This window comes from Rhineura floridana, chromosome 17, assembly GCF_030035675.1.
Source record: "Rhineura floridana isolate rRhiFlo1 chromosome 17, rRhiFlo1.hap2, whole genome shotgun sequence".
NCBI lineage: Eukaryota > Metazoa > Chordata > Lepidosauria > Squamata > Rhineuridae > Rhineura > Rhineura floridana.
Window position 1 is genome coordinate 27081339 of NC_084496.1, and position 26084 is coordinate 27107422.

Below are 26084 nucleotides of genomic sequence, written 5' to 3' on the forward strand. Positions count from 1 at the left end.
CATTTCCTCTATAGTTCTTCTTGTCTTTTTCCCTCTCTCCGTTCCCTCCCAGATCTTCTCCATTTTAAAAACAGGCTTATGTCATTTTTATTTAATCAAAAGATTCATTAAAAGAGAATCAAAGATCAGGGAGGGGGGAAAGGAAGCCTCTACGGACAGAAAGTACCAAGTCAAACATGAGACTCACATTCACACAGCCCATGGGAGACCAATGCTGAGTTTCTCCCAATAAGAAGTCAGAGGCTTGCACATGGAGATGGAGGGCAAATGCCTTTGCTCAGCTAGTTCTGCCACAGTCCCGCCGGAGTTTCACAGCACACAGCAGAGGCGTCCTCAGAACCATAGTTAATGTGTTTTTGTGTTTACTTTTCTCTTTCCCCCGCTAGAGTTGTCTCGATTGCAATAATTTCATTTCCCAACATTGCTCGGATGCTATCAGCATCTCCTCCTCCACCTGCTGAAAGGAAGATGGAAAAGTTTAATATTCTTTGGTGTTACACTACAGAGACTCTCCCCCCCCCTCAAGTCCTAGACTGTTTCCCTTGTGTGATGCGAGTTTGCAAGTGTCTGCAGTCCTGCCACTTTCCACCCAGCCCTTCATAGCTGAGAGGTAAGGATGATGGAGAGCGACATTCTAGTCCTCAGTGTACTAGGGATGAGTGGGTGTGGGTGGGTGGGGGAGGGAATATGTTTCTGGAGGAAAGCTGCAATCTCACTTAAATGTGATATTAAAGGCCTAGTTCAGCCGCAGGTTTTTGAAACCAGGATGGTAGCTTTTGCATCCTTTGGAGACTAAAGTAAGGTTCTGAAAAACATCTCCTCCCAGAGGTTTTATAAAGAGATTGAATGTGCATTTAATGACACCTTTAATCCCCGTAACACACGTGCATCATAGTGTTCACACCACACACGTTCCCTTCCGTGCTTGGCTGCATGCATTGTATACAGTGCACTTGCAGTCAGGCCTGGTTCCTGTTTTTTTGGGGGGAGGGGCTTAGCAACCTCATTTATTTAACTAGTTAAGCACTAGGCACAGTGATGTGTCCCCAAGAATGACAGAACAGCTCCCTGCCCTGAGCAGCCTACAATCTAGAAAAGGTCACAAGGGAGACAGCAACAGGGAGGCAGACTGGGGCAGTGATACCAGGTGGAATATGCTGCTCTTGCTGTTACACCTCAGGTCCCCAACGTGGTATCCAGGGGCACCATAGCACCCTCAGACACCCCTTTAACACCCACTCAGGACCCCTGCTCCTCCAGATTGTTTTTTTTTTAATGAGATTTTGGGAAGGGTTGTCTTGGAGGGTTTTTTTTGTTTTGCCTGGTTTTGGGGGGGTGTATATGGGGTGGGTGGCTTTGGAGCATGACCAGTGTTGTTCTCTTCAGTCTGCCATCTAGGTGTCCAATGTTGAAGGGCAACTTTAAGGCCCAACCAGTGCTTCCTTCTTAGGGATGTTTACCTTCAAACTGGAATTGGATCAGAAAGCCCTTCAAATCCTTTAAATACTGCAGGGGTGGGGAACTCGGGCCAGCTGGTGAGCCAGTACCTTTCGCAGAGCTTGGAAAAGTTACTTTTTTGAACTACAACTCCCATCAGCCCCAGCCAGCATGGCCACTGGATTGGGCTGATGGGAGCTGAAGTTCAAAAAAGTAACTTTTCCAAGCTCTGACCTTTCGTCCCCCACCCCTATGGGCCAATGATACCAGGTGATCCATTTTTTGCATAGCCCTGAGCATGGAAGCCTCAATGTTGAGCAACTCACCATGCACAGTGCTGTGCAAGCCCTGATAGTCACCCACATGGGGAGGCCTGTTGATATACAGCCACCCTAGACAGTGGCAAGGACCAGGCGCCACTACCACTTACTCACTTAACCACCCGCTTCCTCTAGGCAGCAGGAGGGCAAGGAGGAGGAGATGCCACAGACTGTGAGATGGCACAGCACATTGCAGGGGTCCCACCTGCCTTGGATTCCCATCACCAAGGGTAGGCAGACAGAAGGCAAAGCAAGGCAGGGCAGGATCAGCACCTTGGAGAGGGGCCAAGATGTCAATTTCATAACCAGGTAAATGACTCTGCAGCTGGGGCAGACCATATATGTTGTCTCAGCAATGTCCTGGAGCAACTGGCAGATCTTTCAAGCCTGGGCTAGGGATTCATTGACTAGATGCCTCACCCCCTAAATGCCCCATGTGGCCAGATAAAAAACCAGTGCCTTCCTTTGCAGCTGTCAGCTTCTTCTAGGCCTTGGGATTTCAAACTGTGGGGATATCTCCTCTGGGGTCTCCCAATTCTCTGAAGAGTCCGTAGACCAGTCATTGGAGTCTGTTGATAGAGGCGTCTCCTTGGGGTTCAGAGGAGCAGGTGCAGGCTTTGCTTCATGCAGCTCCACATGGAACAGTAGATTCATCTCACCCTCTCTTCCTCCAAGGATTCCCAGTCTGAGGCTATGACACTGTCCACCCAAAGAGCCACACCTTCCAGGAGGCCCAGCCTTGTTTTTGCCTACTTGCTTGCTCACCATAGGCGACTTTGAAGAGGTGTGTATGACTCTGTCCACATCTGCCAGTCTGCTTGGTGTCCCATGCATTTCCTTTGGGACCAAAAAGAAAAGATTCCACAACCCTGCTTGGCAGAAGGCAATTATTATTATTATTATTATTTACTAACCTGATAAGAACCTAATCCCTTTTATTCCAGCCTGGTATCTTTTCTTGCTTTTTATGCATGCTATTATTTTTAAACCCCCGTGGCTTCTCCTGCTTTCCAGCAGTTGACTAGTCAAGGGTCAAGCACTGGTGGGCTCTCCACATCCATAGGTCCTCCTTGACCTTCCATCTGTCCCCGTGGGATTATTTATTGTGCAGGCTTCTCCCCCTCCTATTGCTAATGGCATTTTGTAAGTATGTGAAAAATGCAGAAGAATACGACAGAGAGGGCTGGTGAGTGAAAGGGAGGAGAGAGAGAGACTACCAATTTGCTTCCAACAACAACAATAATGCTAAAAAAGCTTTTTGCAAATTGGGTCAGGGAGGCCAAGAGGGGCTTTGGCAGTGCCCGGAGACCTAAACTGTGTTATATTGCTAATTCGATAGCTTGCATGAGGGTAACGTCAGCCGAAAATGAAGAGCAGCCCAGAGGGGTGGTAAAGGACTGGTGTGCCTTGCAGTTAAGAGAAGGGAACTGTTTGCAGCTGGCATTAATCAAAGCGTGTATACCTTTGGCTAACTGAGTCAGGCCAGCTTTCCTCCAGAGCCTGATCCAAAGTCTGTATTTACCCATCCCGTGCTGTATCCAAACTCAGAGGAAGGCAATGGTAAGCCACCTCTGAATACCTCTTACCACGAAAACCCAATGAACAGAGTATCCAAAATGCAACACGAGATGATGCTGGAAGATGGGACCCTCAGGTCAGATAGCACTCAGTGACCTACTGGGGAAGAACAAAGGACAAGTACGAGTAGCGCTGTGACTAATGACGCAGCTGGGTCAAAGCTGAAAGGAAGCCCAGGGGCTGATGTGCACAGATGTGAAAGGACAAGATCTGAACAGGGTGGTTCACGACAGATGCTGTTGGAGGTCGCTGATTCATAGGGTCGCCATAAGTCGTAATCGACTTGAAGGCACAGAACAACAAGAAGAATGCACTGGAGCAAGTGTGACCTGTGCAGAGCCAAGGCCAAGGAGGCACTTCTTTGACAGAGTTGGCAGAGCCGGGCACCAGCTGAGGACTCTGCTACAGTAAAGAGCCCACTGCCAGCCCTCGGCCCTGCTTCTCCACCTTGCTGTTGCTGCTGGTTCGTCTTCCTTCTCTGAGAAGGAATAACGGATTTTGTAAGCCCCCAATAGAGGAAGGGCCATAGCTCCGTGACAGAATATCTGCTGTGCATGCGGAAGGTCCTCGGTGAAAGCTCTGAGATCTCGAGGGAGGATTGAGAATGTCCCATCCCTGAAACCCAGGACAGCTGCTGCCAGTTAGTGTATTCCACCAGGGGTCGGGAACCTGTGGCCCTTCAGATGTTGCCAGACTCCAACTCCCATGAGTCACACAGGGCCTTCTCTCAGTCCCACCAACGAAAACAGCTAGGTGGGTAGGGACTAGAGAGAGGGCATTTTCAGTGGCGGCCCCCACTCTCTGGAACTCCCTCCCATTCGATCTTCACCATGCCCCTTCCCTGGATATATTTCGCCGGGCATTAAAAACTTGGTTTTTTGGACAGGCCTTCAGGAATTCCGGGGAGGGCTAACTTTTTTGGGATATTTTATTATCTATTGATCACCCTACCTGATTTCATGCTGCTGTGATTAATGATCGTTCTGATTTTATTGTATTTTATCTGTATTGTATTGTAATTTACTGAATTTTAGTTTGTACGTTGCCTAGAGTGGCTTCGGCCAGATAGGCGACACAAAAAAATATTTTTATTATTATTATTATTATTATTATTATTATTGTTGTTGTTGTTGTTGTTGTTGTTATTGTTATTGTTATTATGAGCCCCAGCCAGCACAACCAATGGTCGGGAATGATGGGAACTGTAGTCCAGCATCATCTGGAAGGTCACGAGTTTTCCCACTCCTGGTATTAGACAATACCGAGCTATTGTAGAGGGACCAACGGTCTGGCTCAGTCTGGCTCTGTGCTCCTTGTCTTCTTCCTCTGGGAGGTGATGCCAGTTGGGCCCAGAGGGCGGCAGCAATAGCAGCAAGGAGAAAGGAGGTGGGTGCATTCAGGAAGGCGGGCCTTATGGCAAAGTGCCTGCCCATCATCTGGAACTGGCGTTGCATGTTGGTGTGACCTGCACTCCCTGTGAAAAAGAAATCAGATTCTGCGGCAATCCAGCTTCCACCCCAAGAATTTCACGCGGCCAAATGCTTCCTAATATGTTTTGGCAGCCATAAGGACTAGGAACTTGTCTGAAAAACAAACAGACATGAAAACTGAGATTCTCGTAAAGGTGAATTCTGTACACACTGGCACATACTGCACTTTCCCCGCACTCGGATGGAACAGCAACATATGCACCATGACAAAGAGGATCTTAGGCAAACGGTTCCCCAGGAAAGAACTGTTGTCAAATCGGAAAAGCAGGCAGGATAATCTGGTCTAAACAAGCAACTCTTTAGTTTACATGAAATAACTATTCCTAGGTGGTACCACTTCAGACTGCGCATAGGGGCAGGGAGTTGCATGTCTGACTGGTACAGATGCCTCATTGTAGAAAAGTAGTATGTCAAGAAAAGGCTGGGTTTGAACCCTTCTTCAAGACATCTAGTTTTATATGTGCAGGGAGGATTTTTTTTTTTTTTAGTAAACGAAAGGGCCATTCAGTTACTTAACCAACTTTGCAGATATGTCATAAGGGTAATGTGGGGGTAGGAAAAAACCTTGTATGCCGCCTTGGATGAAAGGCAGACTTAAAAATAGAATCAATTAATGATGAGTAAAAAGAGCAGAATGTGGTATGGGGCCCGTAGTGTGAAAGTGCAGAAAAGGAAGAATCTGCAACATATCCTGGATCTCAGAATAGGCACAAGGTCCATAGGGACACAGGAACCTGCCTTATACCAAGTCAGAGCATTGGTCCATCTAGCTCAGTATTGTCCGCACTGACTGACAGCAGCTCTCCAGGGCTTCAGGGACAGGACATTCCCAGCCCTACTGGATATGCTGGGGTTTGATCCTGGCACCTTCTTCATGCAAAGCAGATAGTCCGCCACTGAGGTACGGCCCTTCCCTAAAGTCAGATCAGGATACAGAGTGGTAGGGAACTGTGGTGATGAACTCCCCCTTTTATAGCAATGCTGTTTGGGGCACACCAGTAAAGAGGAAGACTCCCCCACCCTCCGAAACCTCTGATTATTAGATATTTACACCAATAAAGTGCAGACGTTTAGCACATGATCTAGCAATGCCTGCTCTTTGAATAAAAAGGAGATTTGCTCAGGGGGTCCCAAAGCAATCAGGGCCTGACATGAGCTGGGCCAAATAACAGCTCACTATTTACATTCCTGACATGATGACTTCTTAATTGCTGTTGTGCTGAAAGACGGAACATGGACCATTCTGACTCCAGATCACGCAGCAAGTCATTTGCACTTCAAGTTCCAGGGGCTGCCCAAGGAATTAGGAGTCTGGGTTCTACTGTCTGTTGCTGTTGGCTTCATTTGTTTCTTTGCCATGAGAACATCAGAATAGCCCAGCTGGAACAGATCAAAGAGTCCATCCGATCTAGCATCCCATGTCTCACAAAGGCTAGCCAAACGCTCCTTGGAAGCCTATAGGTGGCACCTGAGATGGCTTTCCTGTGTTCTTTGCCCTCAGTATCTGACACTCAGAGGTAGACTGTCTTTGGATGTGGAAGTTCCATCCTTTGCTATCAGGATGAGTTGTTTTCAGGGTGGCAACTTAACACATCTCCAAACAAGAGGTCAAAAGAGGACACAGATCTGCATAGCATTCCTTTACCTGTGGGATTGTCTTACCCTTATGTGCCTACTCAACCACTTCGATCTGGAGAACTGGCACTGTTACAGATGCCACATAATGCTCAGTCTGCGTATGAAAGATAATTGATCTTTTAGAGTCGCAGCACCTACACTTTGGAACTCCCTGCCTAGTGACATCAGGCAGGCGCCTTCGCTGTCCTCTTCTCAGCACCAGTTTAAGCAAGCCTATCCGGACATGAAGAAGTTGTCATATGTCTTAATTCCTTTTTAGCTTATTGTTGATTTTAATGGTCTTTTGAACATGTTCAAATACACGTCTTTTGCTGATAATTTTAATGGTTTATTTTTGTACACTGCTTAGGGATTCTTTACAATCAAGGGGGTTTATCATTTTTGTTAAATAAATAAAGTACTAATGTATATGTGTAGATGCCCACCAAGAAAGAATAACTATAGGGGCAAAGTGAGAAATGAAGCTGGCCGATGCTGGCTGCCTTCATGGGCCCTCTGCCTTTCCCTTCTTTATCTTGAAACTGGACTTGGTCAGAGTGCCTTTCCAAGAGAAGATGCCTTCAAACGGAGGGCCATCTTACTCATTGGTGATAAGCTTGTCTTCCATGAATGCAAGACTGACTCATGACATTTTGCTGCCTGTGGCAAAGGACAGGATGGCACCACCAGGGTTGTAGTCCTCTGGGATTGTGGGAGGTCATAAACCCCTTACTTTTTGGGGAGCAGGGTCCCAGCCAGGTGTATATGCGTGAACCAATCAACCTGAAAGGGGAGTGTGTTAGCCACTGAGAAGAGTCTTTGCCCTTTCTTGCTGAATGGAGCCGATCAGAGTGAAAGGAGGTGAGTCAGCCATTGAGAAGACCCTTCTCAGTAGCTAATACACAGCCTCCCCTTTCATGCTGATTGGCGCCTGGGGATGTCTGTCGTAGTGAAGGACAGCAAGAGAGATGATAGTGGAAAATGGAGTGTGGTGTGAAGTGACTATCATGAAGAGATCCTGCACTTCTGAATTTGCCACTATCCTACTGGGCCCTCCAGAAGCTGACTGGACCAACCAGCAGCTGAAACTTCAGCACTGGGGATGATGAGGCAGAAACCTCCCATGCACCTAATGCAGCAGGCTAGTTTAGAGGACCCAGGACAGTGTTTAAATGCTTTTAGATATTTTTAAATTTTTTTAGTATGTTTTGTTCTTATTTTTAATTGTATTGTTTTATTACTTTTTTATTTGCTGACCTGGGCTCCTGCTGTGGGGTACAGCAGAGGGGGATGACTGGAGGGCCATGAGGCTGTTGCCAGGGCCCTGGACATCTGCCGCCTGAAGCAGTTGTTTCACTCTGTCTAATGGTGGGGCCGGCATGAATTCATTCATTCCTTTAGCAAGAACGTAACCCAACCAGGGTCCCATCTAGTCCAGCACACTGCTTGCCATGGTGGCCAGCCAGATGCCTTTGGGAATCCCATAAGCAGCGCTCATACAGGCAGGCCCCAAAGACAACCTGTCTCCAGCTGCTGCTGCTGCTGAACGGGTCAGAGGCCACCATACCTGTGAGTCTTGCAAGACCTGCTCTTCAGAGTGTCTAGAGATTATTGTTGGAGTAAACAAATATTGCATGGTCACTTTAAGGGATATTTGGGGAATATCCCATGTACCTGTTTACCATGATGTAACTTCCTAATGGGTGGGGTTTAGTCACCTGACTTCCTCCTCCTTTGTACTGGGGGATTTTTGAATATTCTCCATTGCTGATCTATCCACCATTGAGAGAGGCCACATGGCACAGATGCTCCCTCTGAGAGCATCCATACCAAAGACTAAGATGGACTGAGACTATTTTTCTTTTATCTAAGCTAGAACCTATGTTTATGTTTCTGAACATATGAAGAATTTGTGAGTAAACATTCTTTTCTTTTACCTAAAGGATTGTGTCTGTTGTTATTTATATAGAGAAAGGTGGGCTGGTTACATTCACATTCTGCTGCTTGTATTTTCACAACTCTGCTAAGAAATAGGACCAACCAAATTAGTTCCTATTTCTGTGTGTATTTTTTATAATACTGAACAATTATTGGGGTGAGGTATTGTTTAGGAGGTTTTCTCATTAGGGCTAAGATTTAGTTTTGCAGGTGCTTGATTTTTGCTGTTATTGGTATTATGCATTTGTATCTTTATTGTTAGAGCATACTGTGAAATTATGTGGGGATTGTTTAACTTCATTGTAAAGGTATTGAGATGTTTTCATTTATTGTTTCTGACAACGTTTTGGTACATTTTTGTAACTGTGAGAATGAATTATATCAGTTGTTGTTGTTGTAAACTACCTGAACTTGGTTTATCTATGGGAAGGTGGCATACAGACAGATGATGGTGGTGATTATGATTATGGTGATATGAGTTTGCTATCCTGGATTGCACCAGTCTATGTTTTAACCTACCGAGGGTGCTTTGCTAGATGACGGCATGATTCGGGTTCCACATTTTGGCTCACCATGATACATGGGGCATCCCCAGGCCGTCCTCCTGATCTTAGAGCTGTGAAGGTGGATGGGGAAGTTGAGGTCACCATCACAGTTGCAGGTGCTCCCTGTCACCTCCTCAGCTCCAAGATTTGAAGGAAGGGTGCGTTGGAACTTAAGCACCAATGCATGCAACAAGCAACCTGAATCACGTGTGTGTGTCTGTTTGTGGGATAGACACAAAAGCAATCCATTCTTCCCTCTGCTGTTTCCGCCTCTAAAGTGTTTGTTGTTTTTGTAGGCTTTGCCTCTCCCCTCCTCTTCCTGTTCTTCTTCTCAGTTATTTAGTAATGGCTCCCTGAGTGCAGGCTGTATGGCTGCTTCAGCACGTATGGCTTCACCTCTTTGTAGTAATAAACCTTACGTTTCTTTATTCTTTCATCTACCATTCTTAACAGACCAGCTATTTCGGTATACTGCTGTTTTATATTGTTCCATTGCTGCATTGCCAAAATGTCCAAAGTGCCTTGGTGGCACAGAGCCAAACTGGCATTCCTCTGCCACCCTTTCCAGCTCTAGGGAGGGAGCAGAAGATTATCCTTGATTTCATGTGGAGATGCAGTGCAAAGTCAGGGACAACGGGAGAGGCAGGATCTTGGCTAAGAATTTTTTAAAAAAACATCAAGCTTCCAGACCTCATGGTTATTCAGAAAAAAAAATTGCTAGTATTCTCTGCTGCAGATTCAGAAGCCTTGGTTAGAGTTCTGTCTAGAAGTCATGCAATGGTCATTCTATTTTGGCAGGTGTACTAAAAATTAAGCGCTCCTCTCAAGGAGCATTGCTAGGTACTTAACAAGTTTAGGGTCCAGAGACATAGATTTGCAAATGCATCGCTTTATATATATAGATGCAGATTTAAAATTTAAAGGTCACAGAAGGCAATCCAACTAATTTCCCATCCAAATCACCCCAGGCAAATTCTTCAGTTAATTTGCACCTCACCCCAGATCACCTCAAATCAGTTTAATTCGTTTAACCCCTATTAATTTCCCAACAGATCCTGCTCTAAATCGATTCAATTCCCCTTCAGTTACCCCATTAACTACCTTCCAAATGATCTCTAGATAAAGTCATCTTAAATTATTCCCCCAAATTAATATCCTATTCAGTAACCAAGCTCATCTCTTAAATTCTGTCTTTCCCTGTCAAATTCATGATCCACCCAGAAACATTTGGGGCACTCAGAAAAAGATTCAGAGGGCCCTATGCCCCATGGGCCCACCCCTAACAATGTGCACAATAGCCCTTGGGGTACTAGATCCTGGGTTCAAATCACTTCTTCATGCCAGACTGATTTATGAATGATGGTCACATGACTGGCTGCATCCTAGCCTGAGAGTTAAACATGAGTGACAGACAAAGTGCTGCGATTTCTCGACTTGCCAATTGATGGCAAGAAAATAAGAATGTGCCATGGATTTTAAACTCATCAATGGGGGATTTGTGTTCAGACTTTCCAAATCATTTTTTTTTCTTTTTGAACCTGTCAGGGGCTGCTGTAGAAACTATAATGATTCTGACCCTCCCTCATTCCGAGAGGGACTAAATTTGAATGAAGGAAATGGGCAGGGAGATGCTTGATGCCTCCATTTTCTGGAAACGAGCTTAAAGAGGCTGCTGGGTCCATGACACCATGAATAAACTCCTTGTTTTGATGGGGACCTTTTAATGGATTCTGGTATTTTTCAAAAGGCTTTCGGAATGGTGGTCTGTGTGCTCGATTGAAGGCAGTTATTTTTGAAACTGGAAGGTCGCCACTTCTATTTACATCTTCCACTTTATTCCAAAATAACATCAAGCATCTCTTTCCTCAAAGGCCAGAGCAACAGAATATATAGAGCATTCACAGGATGAATGCCAACTTCATGGCTTCCAGCTAGGCAAAATTCTAGAGAGAGGGAGAGAGAGATGGGCCAGATTGTTTGGCATTTCAGCACCTTGGACAGCCCCTTGAGAGTGGATTCCACTGCCCCACTGACATGGAACCACCACTCCAGAGGCGCAGCAAGGGCTGCTACTCCTACCAGCAGCTGGGTCTAGGGATTCAGATAGGAAGAGATATGAATGTCCCAAGGGTTTTTCAGAGTTGGGGATGACAACAGGGGGACAGACGGGCCAACCCTCTGACTGATGCTGCTTCAAGATGGCTTCCGCTTATCTTTGTGTTAGTCTGTTAGTTTGTTGGGTCCCACAAAACTTTGAAGTCAAGACCTTATCCCAGTCTGCGTCTGTGTTGGAATTGCTTTTTAATATGTTTTTAAACCTTTTCTTTTTTAAAAAAAAATGTTTTTAAAAATGTTTTATTTTAATGTATTTTAAAGTCTATTTTTATGATGTTTTAGAGTGTTTTTAGTGCTTTTGTTTGCCACCCTGGGCTCCTACTGGGAGGAAGGGCGGGATGGAAATCAAATAATAAATAAATAAATAAAAAACAAAATGCCTGAATTGTCAAAGACCAGGGTAAAGAGGTGAGTCTCCAGCATATGCCAATAAGATGTTCAAGGAAGATGCTATGGACGCCTCTCTGTGGGGAGGGAGTTCCAGTTTAGGGGCTGCTGCAGAGAAAGTCCTATTCCAGACCGCCTTTCCCCAAACTTCCAAGGGTGGCAGAGAGTGGAGGCCCGTCTGTTAGGGCAAATGGGGAGCTGCCCACCAAACGTATTCTGCCCTCTGTCAGCCCCATCTGCCTGCTTTCTCACTGATATTACCACCCTATTCCACTTTTCCTCATCTCCCTTGCTCTCCCGGTTGTGAGCCCATGGTCCAACAGACATCCCTAGGAGCCAATCAGCATGAAAGGGGAGGTTGTGTGTTAGCTACTGAGAAGAGTCTTCTCAGTGGCTGACTCACCTCCTTTCACTCTGATTGGCTCCAATCTGCATGAAAGGACAAGGACTCTTCTCAGTGCCTCCCTTTTTATGCCGATTGGCTTGTGCATAGAGACCTGGCTGGAACCCTGCTCCCAAAAAAGTAACGGGTCTACCACCACCCCCGATGCCAAATGACTACACTCCTGATTCTGTGGGAGTCTAAAATGGTAAAAACAGATTCTCAGGCTGTCTGCTGGCCCTTGATTTTTGACTCACTGAACTGGCAGAATGGTATGTGGAGTAGAGGTAAAATGTGCAACTATTTATTCCGCCTTCAGATTGACTTGGAAACATTTGTGTTGCTGTAACAATAGTAATTGTCCATCAGTCTGATGGGCAGCTGAAGGCAAGCCCCAAGTGATGTTCCAGTTGCTCAGAAAGCTGGTTTTCTCCTGGGCTGGTATTCTTCCTAAATTGCTTGCCCAACTTGCTTATCATTCCCACTGCCAGACGCTTTCTAATGAGGCTTATCCAGCTTTCGTAGGCCAGCTTAGCTGTGTCCACCCAGCTCAAGCGGAAAGGATCCTTTCTTTTGCAAACCTAATTGATAGCAATAAGCTGTCCTGGGTGCGCAGCGATAATGGCATCCACATTGTAATGCACAGTGCAGCCAAAGTGGGGATTTCTGTGTGTGTAAAGTTTGAACTGAGAGTGTGGCCTCCATTGTGTCTCCCTGCACACCCTTTCCTGGTTCTTTTAGAGCCCAACTTTATCGCAGGAGGAGCGGACCCTTTTGTCAAAGACTCAAAGAGCCCAGCGAGGTTGGAATGCCACCATATATATACTCATAGCAGTCTTGTCCATGTGTGGAACCTCCTGCAGTCTAAAGAACACCATCCGTGCACAAGAGAGGCATCCACAGGCTTTGGAGAACTCTGAGGTTTGCAGAAATATATACATTAAAAAAAAACCTTTAGAAAAAAGGAAACTCAAAAACAGCCCAAGGAAGCCTGAGCCTGTTAAGTGGCCACAAAACTCAGAGTGTCTTTGTGTGACTGTGGAGTGTAGAGTTCCTCTTACGATTGACATATGCAGCTGTTTCCACATGACGATAATTGTTTTGCAAATGTTAAATCCCTGTAATGATTAACATACACTTCTGATAGAGGAGGAGTGTTTGAAAGATATTCTTGCCTAAAATTCTTTATTGGCTAGAAACCATCTGCTGGCTCTTGTAAAAGAACTTATTACCACCCCTGCCAAGGACAGCACATTTGTAACAAGAACTGAGGAAGACCTAGTCGAAGTGGGTTTGTATCTGCGAGCGCGCTGTTATTCACGGCTGCTTTGTAGACTTTATCGCTTTTGGACTTTATTGCATTTTGTATCTTTGTATTATTATTACTCAGTTCAATACAGAACCTTTTGTCTATTGTGGGTCTTTGTTATTGTACTTCTGTTTGGACTCTCATATATTGTAGATTTGTCCCTATCTCAGCTTATCCATTGTCAGGACTAGATCATATGCAGCCAAGGACACATAGAGACCTGGAATGGGACTTTCATTGGAACAAACACACTAACACTACTAACTTCAGCTCCTTACAGTACAAGCTGCCTATCTACTCCCTGGACCTCTTTAGCCACCTGAGTTTGGGTGGTCTGCAGCTGGGCTTCTGGGTCAATCTCGACCCCCTGTGGTGGCTGATCAGGCAGGGCTCTCACCTCCTCACATGGGGGGTCTCCTTTTTCTCTCCAAAGATGCTTTCCCAAATCTGTTCCATCCATGGCTGGTCTTCCTGGCACTCTTGTTCAGGGGTGTAGTCATCTGGGGTCTTCGAGGGTCTTAGACCCCTTCCTTTTTTGGGAGCAGGGTCCCAGTAGGGTCCCTATGTCTCCAGCATCCAGTGAGGCAATCGGCATGAAAAAGGAGCTTGTTAGTCACTTAGAAGAGTCTTCTGAGTCTTCTGATATGCTTCCTTGTCGTTTCCTGGTGACTGGAGCCAATCAGAGTGAAAGGAGGTGAGTTAGCCACTGAGAAGACTCTTCTCAGTAGCTAACATTCTCCTCTTTGATGCTTATTGGGTGCTAGGGATGCTTGTTGTTGTGGGAGAAGGCATTAACGAGGGTCTCATTCTCAACTCAGCAATAATTAAGAGGGAGGTAGTGTGGCTGTGACTAACATGAAGGGACCCTGCACTTCTGAATTTGCCACTACACTACTGCTCTTGTTGCTTTTGCTGTTGGCCTTCCTGGCGCCACAACTTCATCTGCTCCAGGAGTGTTGCTAATCTTCCTCAATTTGGCTCAGGCACTCCAATTTGTCCTCCAGGAAATTCCATCTCACTTCTGACACCAGTGTTGGGTGCACCCCAGTCTCAGAACTGTGTGAGACTTCCAGGGGTTCCTGTACTTACCCATGGTTTGGTTTCCTTGGAATGAAGGTCAGCAGAGACTGTGGGCAGGACTTCAGGGCTAACGTCGAGGGCCCCACTGAGCAGAACGGGCAGGCAGTGGAGGCTCATCCATCCATAAGGGCAAATGGGGAGTTGCCCCACCAGCCTCAGCCTGCCATCAGCCAGCCTCCCCTGCCTGCTAGCTTCCTCCTCCTCCTCCTCAGTCTCAATGGTTCCCCTGTAGAACTCAGCAGGGAAGAGGACGGGGACAAAACTAGAATGAGTTGGCTCTTCTTGTCATTGGCTCTGTCTCCACCTGCTGTTGGGGCTGTCTGCCTTCCGCCCCACCAGTCCCAATGGGCACCAGCCACCACTGTGAGCAGGTGGGCCCTCCAATGTAATTGGATTTCCATACCACATTGGAAAGTACTATCCCGAGGGCAGCTAAGCTGTGGCCCTCTATAAGTTCTAACTCCCAGCATCCCTGCCCATTGGCCATGCTGCCTGGGACTGACAGGAGCTGGAGTTCAACACGATCTGGAGGGCACATACCCAGCCACTGTACCAGCACTGGCCCATGACATTCTGCTGCCTCCCGCATGTACAGAAACTGACTGGATTGGCAGATGAATCTTCTCCCAATACTGGCAATGGGATAATTTCATCCATTGTACTGAACTGCAGCAGGTTGGTTATGAGGGTAGAGGGCAGACCTTGTGGCATATATTGCTCTGTCCTCCAACAAAGGACATGGCCAGAGGGCTTAGGAGGGTCAGCCAGTGGGCTGTCACCATTCCCTCTTAGGATCTGCCACCTGAGGCAGTCACCTCACTCTGCCTTACAATAGGGCCAGCCCCCTGCCTCGCACTACCCAATACTGTCTAAAGATGCCCCCAACAACTTATTTGAAATTAGTGAAATACAGTATAAAGTATGGACTGCCTTCAAGTTGATCCCGACTTATGACAACCCTACAAATAGGGTTTTCATGGTAAGTGGTATTCAGAGGGGGTTTCCCATTGCCTCCCTCTGAGACTGAGAGGCAGTGACTGGCCCAAGGTCACTCAGTGAGCTTCCTGGCTGTGTGGGGATTCGAACCCTGGTCTCCCAGGTCGTAGTCCAGCACCTTAACCACTGCACCACACTGGCTCTCTAGTGAAGTAAAACGCACACTTGTAAAGAGCACCCCTCCTTAAGACCATAGTCTAATAGAAATCCCATTGGATCCAACTCAAATTTTGTTGCAATATGGAAAGGATAAAGGGTTAATATATAATTTAATTATGGTAGTAAAAGTACCGTTAGCTCAGTGCTGAGGGGTGGGGGAAGAGAAAATATCAACAGTAACAGACTGGGAAATAAAATGCTAAACTTTAGTTAAATCTGCAAAATTAACCTATTGGATATAAGAGGAAGGAAAAGAGGTGAAGTGGAGTATATATATTACAGCAAATAATATTTTAAGTACCTAGAATTGGATTAAGTTAATGAGGAATTAAGAAATAATTGAAGTGTATTTCATATTCATTTTTCATTATTGAGATTAGAAAGGACTAATCTTCGTCAGTCAACATGGTGAAGTATAAGGATATCTGAGAGAATTGTAATGTTTTGCATTTTCCTACTTTGTGTATTTTCTATAAATATATATATTTTTTCTAATTTGTAAAAGTAAGATTGATTAAAAAGAAAAGAAAATTCCAGAGTCTAAAATCACAGGGAAGAAGGGCAAAGGAATCACGGCTTTGGTGCTCACCCTTCTGTTCCCTTAGTCACTTTTGTTGCAAACACTTGTTAGATGAGTCAGTATCCAATCTAGTGTATAACCCATTATATATTATTGAGGGGGCCTGCAGACTGTCAGTATTGTTCAGGGAAGATTCAGGTGCATACAGGAACTGTAGGCTTGTGCAATTAAAGTGGATTAAAGGGCTCTGTCACCCTCATGCACAAATCCGCTCCAGACTTTTAGTGGTTTGGAAAGTGATGTGGAAATGCATTAAAAAGTGTGGGATGAATGAATGACTAACAGGAAGTCATATAAACACCCCATAAGCAAATCAGGATGAATGCAGCACTGTTAGATCAATGTATGCAGTAAGTACAGTATGAGAGGTTGTGAGAAAACATTCTGAATACTTTTTACCAAAGAAGACTGTCTCTGTTGCTTTTATTAAGCTAGTCTGTGTGAGGGAAAGGTGGGCTGGTTAATTCTCCTTCCGCTTTGCAAAATATATACTTTGCTAAGAGATAGAACTACTAAACCTCCTTAGAGCATGAGGGTCCTGAGGAGCTCTCCATGGGGCTGAAACAATTAACTTGCCCTATGGCCATGCCGCATGGGCTCTTCTGCAGGGCCAGAACAAGAGGAGGAGGAGGGAGGGCAGAAGGACTTCTGTTTTTCTGGGTAGAATTTCCTGCAACCTTCCTAGTGTTGAAATACACCTGCGTACACACCATACATTTAATGCACATGGCTTCCCCCAAAGGATCCTGGGAACTGTCGTTTGTTAAGGGTGGTGGGAACTGTATCTCTGTGAGGGGTAAACTACAGTTCCCAGGATTTTTGGGGGGAAAGCCATGTGCTTTAAATGTGTTTTAAATGTATGGTGTGTATGCAGCCCTAATAGTAGGCCACTGTGTGTACAAAATGCCGGACAAGATAAGTCTTTGGTCTGATCCAGCAGGGCCCTTCTCAACGCTCTTGTGTGGGTGAATCACCCCTCCTTTCAGCCTTCGCCAGCTTGTGCAAAGATTTTTCCTCCTTTCTCTCCAACTCCTCTCTTATTTTTTATTATTTGCCCCCTCCCCAACTGTGAGTTGGTGGTCTGGGACTAGTTTTGTTTTGATTTGCTTTTTTAAAAGTAATTTCTTCACAGCACCATTCTGGACCCGATGAATTAGCCAAGCGTGTTTGGCAAAGGAACATGAGTCAAAAAACTGAGAACAATACAATTATTTTGACTCACACTTAAGACCCAGGAGATCATTTCTTTCTCTTTACAAAGCTGATTGCTCAAAGTAGTTTAGGGGGCTGTAACAGAGAGGGAAGCGAAGAAGAGTTGCTACAGGGAAGATTAAGAGAATTAAAATACTTGCTGGCTGAAAAAAGGCGAGGCTAGAGGGGATACAATCCTGAAATAAAAGCTCATAAAATACGTTGTTCTCCTTAATTAGCAACTGATAAGGTTGGAGATAATGGTCTTAGACTAAAAGGAAGGGAAAAATCAATTTAAATAAGAGGAAAAGTACATTTTAATAGTGAGATCGGCTAGGAATTGGGAAAAGCAGTGAGATCAGCTAGGAACTGGGAAAAACTTCCAGAAGAGGGGACACTAAAATAGAAAAAAAAAAGGCATAAATATTCTCTTTTTGGGTGTGATGAGTATATACTGAGATAGTAGTGATGAGATGTTTATATTGATCAAATCTTTATTAAGCTGGTGGAGAAACTGTCCTCGGGTTAAGTGTGTGGTTTTGCACCATTGCTAAATGAACGCCTGATGTCTTCTTTTTAAAGTTGTTATTATTATTAATTATTATTCTTTTAGCCACTGTGGAAAATTCGTAGTGGTTTCCCAAAGATGCATCGCTATTATTTTGCCATGACCTCACCATATTTGGCACTATTCTGAGTCAGGATGCGACTGAATATAGCTCCATGTGGCATGATGGCTTGATGGTGAGGTCTTGCGGTGAGGTGTCATGATGAGGTCGCTGTGGGAAACTGGGCACGACGGAGACCGTTGTTTTTGTCCTGAGAATCAAGGAAAATGGAGTCCAGGTGCCCGTTTCGGCCAACACGGAGCAGTGCAGGAGGTCACAAGGGGAGGAGCAAATACAAAGCCTGAGGCTTGGATCAACTAGAAAACTGTCCTTCAAGAACCTGGGGCAAACTGATGCATGGCGTTTATCGTGCAATTTGGCATTTATCCTGCAATCTGGGAAGAGCCGTAGCTGAGGGGCAGAGCATCTGCCCTGCATGCAGAACGGCCCTGTTTCGATTCCCAGCATCTCCAGGTACAGCTGCCTGACATTCTCTGGAGAGCCGCTGCTGCCAGCCAGTGCGGACAATAATGACCTAGATGGAACAATGGTCTGACTCAGTAGAAGGCAGCTCCTATTGCATGGTTCTTTCTTCCTTAGATGTTTTTATTGCATTTTTAGGTAAAACCCAAGAGATGACAGCAATCAACTGTAGTGCAGCATTCGCACACAACAACACGCTTTTCCTGGTCAAAGCTCACGGCTCCTAGAGCATTTCTTTCCTGCTTGAATTATGCCGCAGTCGTTACTGGAAGACATCTTTCCAGAAGGATCTTGGAGTCCTTGGGGGCTCAAGACCCACAGGTCCTTAACTTGTGAACGTCAGAAAGGGGCACCAGATGCCTGGGGCAGTGCAGAAAGGGGCCTTTAACCCTTTGCGCCCCCCCATCATCCCACTTGGAATCACCTTTGCCCACACCCACTTGCTATTTGCAACGGGAGGAAAGCTCTTGCTGGGTGTCAAGGAGAAGTCTCTGCCGCCATCTTGGTTGATGGTAGCCCTGCACAGCGTGCACAGCAGTAGGAGACCGGAGAGAGGTAGGTAGAACAGGCAGGAGCCGAGCACCCGGGCAGGCTGGTGCCCAAGGGCCCAGCAATGCCTGGTGCCGGCCCTGGCTGGAGGCCCTGGTCTCTCTCATGCACATGCACATGCCTCAGTTCACAGCGACACCCTCTGTGCCTTCAAGTGAACAATGGAAAGAATAAGCCCCCAGAGAAAGGGAGGCCTTTGATGAGACTGGCACAAAGTGTCCCTGAGTTTGGTAAGCCCAGGCAAAATCCAAGACTCCTCTTGCGACTCTCCCTCTGAAAGATGAGGAGCAAGGCTGACTTGGCATCTGACGGGCAATCAGCACCATGAAATATAAAGTCGGGGGGCCGCCTGGAGCCTCCCGAGCTGGAATGAAAATCGTTCAAGGGGGCCTGCGACAATATCGAGGAACAGAGATGGAGCAATAGGGTGGCTGACCGGAGTCTGAGGCTAAATGGCAACCCAGCATGAAGGTGTTCACTGAGCAGCTGCTGATTTAAGAGCAGGCTCTTTAAATTGACTTTCGTCCTCCAGTGCATGCAAGTCTGCCTCTCTCTTCTGCTCAGTTCCTTTTAGGCAGCTTCCCAGAGCGAGAAGGTGCTCCCAGGCAATTGACACCCCTGGCTTTATTTGCCTGGCCCTTGCCTTCTGGGGCAAACAAATGGGCACACTCTCCCCATCTGGAGAAGGAGCAGTGTGCAATTCACTTCAGAGGATGGATAACTTAAGCCTCTCACTAAATAAACCCTGCCGTTTGCCAGGGTGCAACCTTGGGAGAGATTTGATCAACAGCTCCTCCTCTGGAGGAAACAAGCCTGCTTTCTAAAAAGCAATCCTTTTCGATCTCACCCCCCTCCTTCTGTTGGAATGTATGAGGTTCAACTCCAACTTGTGGGTTGATGCTGCATGAGGTTAAAAAGGGTAGCTAGAGAGGAGACCTCTTGGTTGCTAGGCTATACCTATCGCTTTGATCTCCTGCTGTCTCTTCCCTTCCTGCTAGACTGATATGCAAATGATGTTGATCCCAGTTCCTTCCCTCCTTACCAGTCTTCTTTCTCTCGAGAGGGGAGCAGACATCTGTTCTTTGCAGAGCTTGGAAAAGTTACTTTTTTGAACTACAACTCCCATCAGCCCCAGCCAGTGCCATGCTGGCTGGGGCTGATGGGAGTTGTAGTTCAAAAAAGTAACTTTTCCAAGCTCTGGCTTCTTTGTCTCTCCCTCTTATCCAGCATGAGGGCGAGCACTGGGCGCAGTGCTTGCTGCTTCAACATAGCTAGTTAGCTAGATATAGGACTCTTTCCTATCAAACATGTACTTCCAGGATAAAGTAGTTATTTCTTAGTTTAAAGCTTAAAGTCTCTGTCTGACTAATTTGCAGGGAAGGTAGAATCTTAGCAAAGATTCAAACACACACACACAAGCTCGCTCAATACTCTCCGTTCTGCTACGCAACTCTGCAGGTCCTACAGGACATTGGGCCCAGCGTCCTATACCTTCCCCCCCTACAGGCACCCTTCCTGTAGGGCCGGCCCTTCCATGAGGCATGTGAGATGGATGATGCTGAAGGGCATGGAAGAGATGGAGCTCTGTGATCTGCCCTGCATTCCCCTTCTGGGCAACCTTCCAGGGGCCAGAGGCAAAAGTGAATGAAAACGTTTGCCTTTGTACAATAGGCTAGTTTACTCTCTCTCACACACACACCCCTCTGGATCCTCCGCAGGATCAGAATCCAGGACACATGCCAGCCAAGCAAAAACAAGGATGCAAAGCACAACCACTGAGGGATGTGGCCTGGGGGGGGAGGAGAGGGTGTGGCTGGGGAACGGATGTGGCCTTGAAAGAGACCCAAGGGCTGGATAGAGGGGCCTGAGTGGGGCACATCTGGCCCCCAGACCTGAGGTTCCCTCCTCCTGCTATAGGGTCCAGAAGCTGAGCCACTAAGGCCCACAGTCATGAGCTCCCAGTCGCTCGTCTTGCACAATCACGTTATTTCCATGTTGCTGGTGGTTTGTACAGTGTTTCCTGTCTCTTTTGCAGGAAAGCCCAGGCGAGGCCAGGCGAGCTGTGCTTGCAATAGGCACCCTGACAGGGGACAGGGACATCCAAGCATGCAAATCTCAACACCTCTGCCTGACCCAGTACCATCTGCTGGAGTGGAAAAGAGGCATCCATTCTGGTGAGCCTGGGACACTCACCATGCCCAGAGGACCCTGGTGTCTTTGAAAAGATGCAGGCAAATGCTCTTTGAAATGCCTTCTTCCCCATTGCCATTGTTTTTAATTAGGGAAGCCACCAAGCTTGCTGGATTCAGGACTTATGTGGGAAAGCAGAGAGGGAAAGGTATCACTTTCCAGAGGGGAAGCCCATATGAGTCAGCTGCAGCCAAAACAACAAAGCATCCTGTCAAACCGGATGCATGAAATGTCCTGAGTTGTATGGTGGGGGAAGGAACTGTAAACACGTGAGGTCAGAGGGAAATGAAATGCAGAAAGTGAATGTACAGACGGTGATAATTATCTTATTAACAGTGGCAGTTCACACACACACACACAAGTTGTTGATAATACAGACATCCTGGCATTGGTAAGGCAATTAAGGCATGTTGTTGTTGTTGTTATGTGCCTTCAAGTCGATTACGACTTATGGCAACCCTATAAATCAGTGACCTCCAGTAGCACGTGTTTTAAACCACCCTGTTCAGATTTTGCAAGTTCAGGTCTGTGGCTTCCTTTATGGAATCGATCCATCTCTTGTTTGGCCTTCCTCTTTTTCTACTCCCTTCTGTTTTTCCCAGCATTATTGTCTTTTCTAGTGAATCATGTCTTCTCATGATGTGTCCAAAGTATGATAACCTCAGTTTCACCATTTTAGTGATCGTTCTGGTTTAATTTGTTCTAACACCCAATTGTTTGTCTTTTTCACAGTCCATGGTATGCGCAAAGCTCTCATCCAACACCACATTTCTAATGAGTTGATTTTTCTCTTATTCGCTTTTTTCACTGTCCAACTTTCACATCCATGCATAGAGATCGGGAATACCATGGTCTGAATGATCCTGACTTTAGTGTTCAGTGATGCACCTTTGCATTTGAGGACCTTTTCTAGTCCTCTCATAGCTGCCCTCCCCAGTCCTAGCCTTCTTCTGATGTCTTGATTAACCTCTCGATGAATTCTAATTCAGCTGTTTCACCTTGCATCTCCCTTTGAACTCCCTTTGTTCCAGGGTGGCCAACAGCTAGGCAGAATGGCTGCTGACGGGGGTTCTAGAACAGCAGAGACAAAAGGCAGCTGGTCCCAGCTGGGCCAACAGAAGAGGCCTTGTTGATCTCTGATCCTGGGACAGCTAGCTGGAATGGTTGGTGTTGAAGACAGTTTTGAGAGCAGAGGAAGCTGGCACTGAATTGTCCGCTGGTCTTAGCCAGGCTGATGGAGGAGGCTTTACTGTCTCATCTCTTCCTCCGATGGAACCAGATGGAATTACTTTCGTTGGATCTCCACACAATAGGGTTGCCAGGCTCAGGGCCTGAGAAGGATTCTGTATCTTTAAGAGAGGAGAAAATTCAGCCAAGTGCAGGTGTTCTTGCAACACTGTAATGGGAAAAACCACAAGGTGGAATTCTGCCTTCCCCCTGCACAACTTTGAGAGATACAGAAGACCTCTTGGAGGCTGGGCCTGGCAACCAAGAGGACTTCTATATCTTTAAAAGTTGTGCAGGGGGAAGGAAGAATGTCACCTTGTGGTTTTTCCCATTACAGTGTTGCAAGAAAACCTGCACTTGGCTGAATTTTCTCTTCTCTTAAAGATACAGAATCCTTCTCAAGCCCTGAGCCTGGTAACCTTACCACACAAGCCTTTGCAACATTTGTCAGAAGGCTTGCTAGGAAAGTATGATCAGAACTGCTTCAGAGGATAAAGCCACGATGTTAGCATCCAATTTGTGGTGTATCTTTGCTAGGTCTTAGAAAAACATGAGATGAACGCAGCCCATTTCTCCAGTAGGGCCCTGTTTCATAGGAAGCTGGGCTCACCCCCATTTGGAAACGTTTACAGAACCCACGATGAGAAGTAAACTACACAGCCACTGGATGTCATTGTTGCTCTAAACAATTTGCGGCATCTATTTCTGGCATCAAAAATGTAGTGATTTTTAAATACTTGTTCGGGGAAAGCTTTTAAGCCCATCTCATTAGAGTGCCAATCAATTCCCTTCTACCTCCTCTAGATGTTTGTATAAGAGCCAAGGTGAATTCAGAAAAGTTAAATGCAAGGCAGATTCATCCCACCATTTATCTCTAAAAAGTTTTTTTTTAAAGGCTTCTTTGCAGCACTCAGGAAAAGTGTTTGTCCCAGGACAAAAGCTCAAGATCAGCCACCTCGTTCAGCAGCCATTAGTAAGCAAGGAGCTGGGGTGAGGAAAGTGAAATCAAGTTGCCTGCACAGCCAACACTCGAATTACTCAAGTAAGTGAGTCAGACTATAGGGCAAGAGTACAGGGCAAGATGAGATTACAGGAGAAGATCTGCGTTTTCTGAAGAACAAGAAACCGGGCAACGGAGGAGGCTACTGAGGACAGTGTTTCTGCTTTGAAACAAGACCTGGTAATTCCAAACATCAAAATCCAAGGAGGGGAATTTGGGAAACCGAAGAGCCTGCCAAGGGCCCATCCAGTCCAGCATCCTGGTATCACCATGGCCAGCCAGCTGCCCATTATGTGAAGCCCACAAGCAGAACCTTTTAAGCGTTTATGTTATAATTTAAATTTTTTATTTTTTTCTTTTGTTGCTGCTTGTGTTTATTGTTTGTTGTCTGATTTTATTGTTGATATTTTGTATTTTAACCTTTTTGTACACCGCCCAGAGAGCCACTCGCTATGGGCGGTCTATAAATGAAACAAATAAATAAATAAATAAATAAAACCTGAGTGCAACAGGACTCTCCCAGTTGTGATTCTTAGCAGCTGCTGTTTAGAGGTATACTGCCTCTGAGAGTGGAGGCAGTACGCAATTATTGGGAGTAGCAGCCGCTGATAGCCTTGTCCTCCATGTATTTGTCTAATCCTCTTTTAAAACCATCCTAGTTGGTGGCCATCACTGCAACCTGTGTGAACAAATTCCATAGATAACTACGTGCTGTGTGAAAAAGTCCTCTTTTTCTTGGTCTGTCCTGAATCTTCCAGCGTTTCCCTTTATTGGATGCCCACAAGTTCTAGTGTTATGAGAAAGGGAGAAAGACTTCTCTCTATCCTCTTTCTCCATGCCGTGCATCATTTCACACACTTCTATCCTGTCACCTCTGTGGTGTAGTGGTTAGAATGTTGGACCAGAACCTGGGAGACCAGGGTTTGAATCCCCAGCTGGATATGAATCTCACTGGGTGACTTTGGGCCAGTCACTGCCTCTCAGCCTAACCTACCTCACAGGGTTGTTGGGGGGATTAAATGAGGGAGAACCATGGATACCACCTTGAGCTCGTTGGAGAAAAGGTGGGAAATAAATAAATAATAAAAAACTCTAAAGAGCCCCAAATGCTGCAAACTTTTCTCCTCACAGGGGAGTCACTGAATCCCCTAGATCATTTGGGTTGCCCTTTTCTGAACCTTTTCCAGCTCTACAACACCCTTTTTGAGGTGAGGCATCATTTCTCCATGTAGCATCAAATCCTTCTTTTCCACTCTGAAACCCCTGAATCAGAATTGAGGGTGGGGAATCTTTTTCAGCCTATTCCTTTGCAATCTTTGCAAATGAGAGCGGCTGGGGCCATGGTCACCCATACTTTCTCACACCACACCCATGCACATGCACATCAGCACATACATATTCACATGCTCTCTCATACAGCCTCTCACTCACTCTAGTCTATATCCTCCCATTCCATTCTGCAATTATTGGAACCAATAGGAGTGTCTCTCTCACACACACACCTTGAAATTTAATTGTGACATGGGGGTGTTCATGGGACTTTGTGGTCACATCACACATGGAATTGGGAGGGAAGGGTTAATCTTCCCAACAGCAACTCCACCCCCCAATAACCCCCCCACACCACATGTAGGCTTGGGGAAAAAACTCATATTGGCTCCAGTTGTGGCCAAATTCCCATGTTGGGTGTGAGTAGAGGAGGCTCCTGGACAGATGGAGAGGTCCTATGGGGTACATCTAGGCTGTGGGCCAGCTGTTACCCACCCTTGCCCTAAATCAAACAGCATCCATAAGGTCAGGAGTTCCTGGGATCAATGGACAGCGCCCCATGTGGTGAGTCACTGAACTGCAAGTGGAAGCTCTGAGAGGGGGAGGGGGTTATCTTCAGACCCTCAACTGATGCCACTCATTCAGATTGCCCATTGGTTCCTCCTGGGCAGGAAGGAGTATCAGAGGACTTCCTGTTTTGGTTGAACTTCACTTGAGCAACATGGTCTTTGGTGTGCTCCTGTATCCTTGGGTTCTGACTTGCTCCTCAACCCTAGTTTGAACCTTGATTCTGACTTATTTTTTAATCCTGGCTACTGAATTTCTCTAACAGCTTGTAGTTCTTAACTCACAACGGTCTACTGCCCGTGGCCCAGCCGTGGCACAGAAAGAATTGGGAATTTGGAAAGAAATCCAAAGTTGGAGGGAGACCAGGTTTGAGATTTGATTTCTGACCATTTTGCTTCAGAATTCTGGCCCTTTGCACCCCATCCTTTTAGCAGTAGGCAAACGTCCAAATCCAGAACCCTCTGACATTCTGGAGAAAGATTCAGTTTCCACTCATCCCAGATCCTTTGTACGCCTCTCAGTATTTCATCAAAGAGGAACTGAAATGCCCGTGGTTGGTTTAAGGGGCAAAAGTAATTTAATATCACAGAAGAGGGTAAAGGAGAATGGACTGGAGATGACAGAGGGAAATTCCAGCAGGAACTTTCCCTGAGAAGATCTTCAATAAAGCCTTGCCGTTTTCCTGCTCTTTCATCTTTATGTGCTCGTTGGTAAATTACTCTCTTCGTTATGTCTCATTGGCTGTTTTTCATTGTTCCATCACAGCGGTGAAAACAGGAGGCAAGGTTGCCTGTTGCTGCAATCTAATGTTAAAAAAACAAAGCCAAACACAAAACAAACAGAAAGGAATAATCTTCCAACGGCAGGCCTGGGTTTTGGTGAGCTCTGTCTCATTTGCGGCACTGCCTGGGGTCCCACAAACATAACAGGTCAGTGCTTTGGGGCTCCCTCGGCACACATTCGGAGCTGATTTCATTTTGTAGCATGGAAAAGGAATTGCTTAACAGAAATCTTCGTCACTTACAGCCTCGTTCTGTAAACTTCAGGGTAGGGAATTTCGGTGTAGT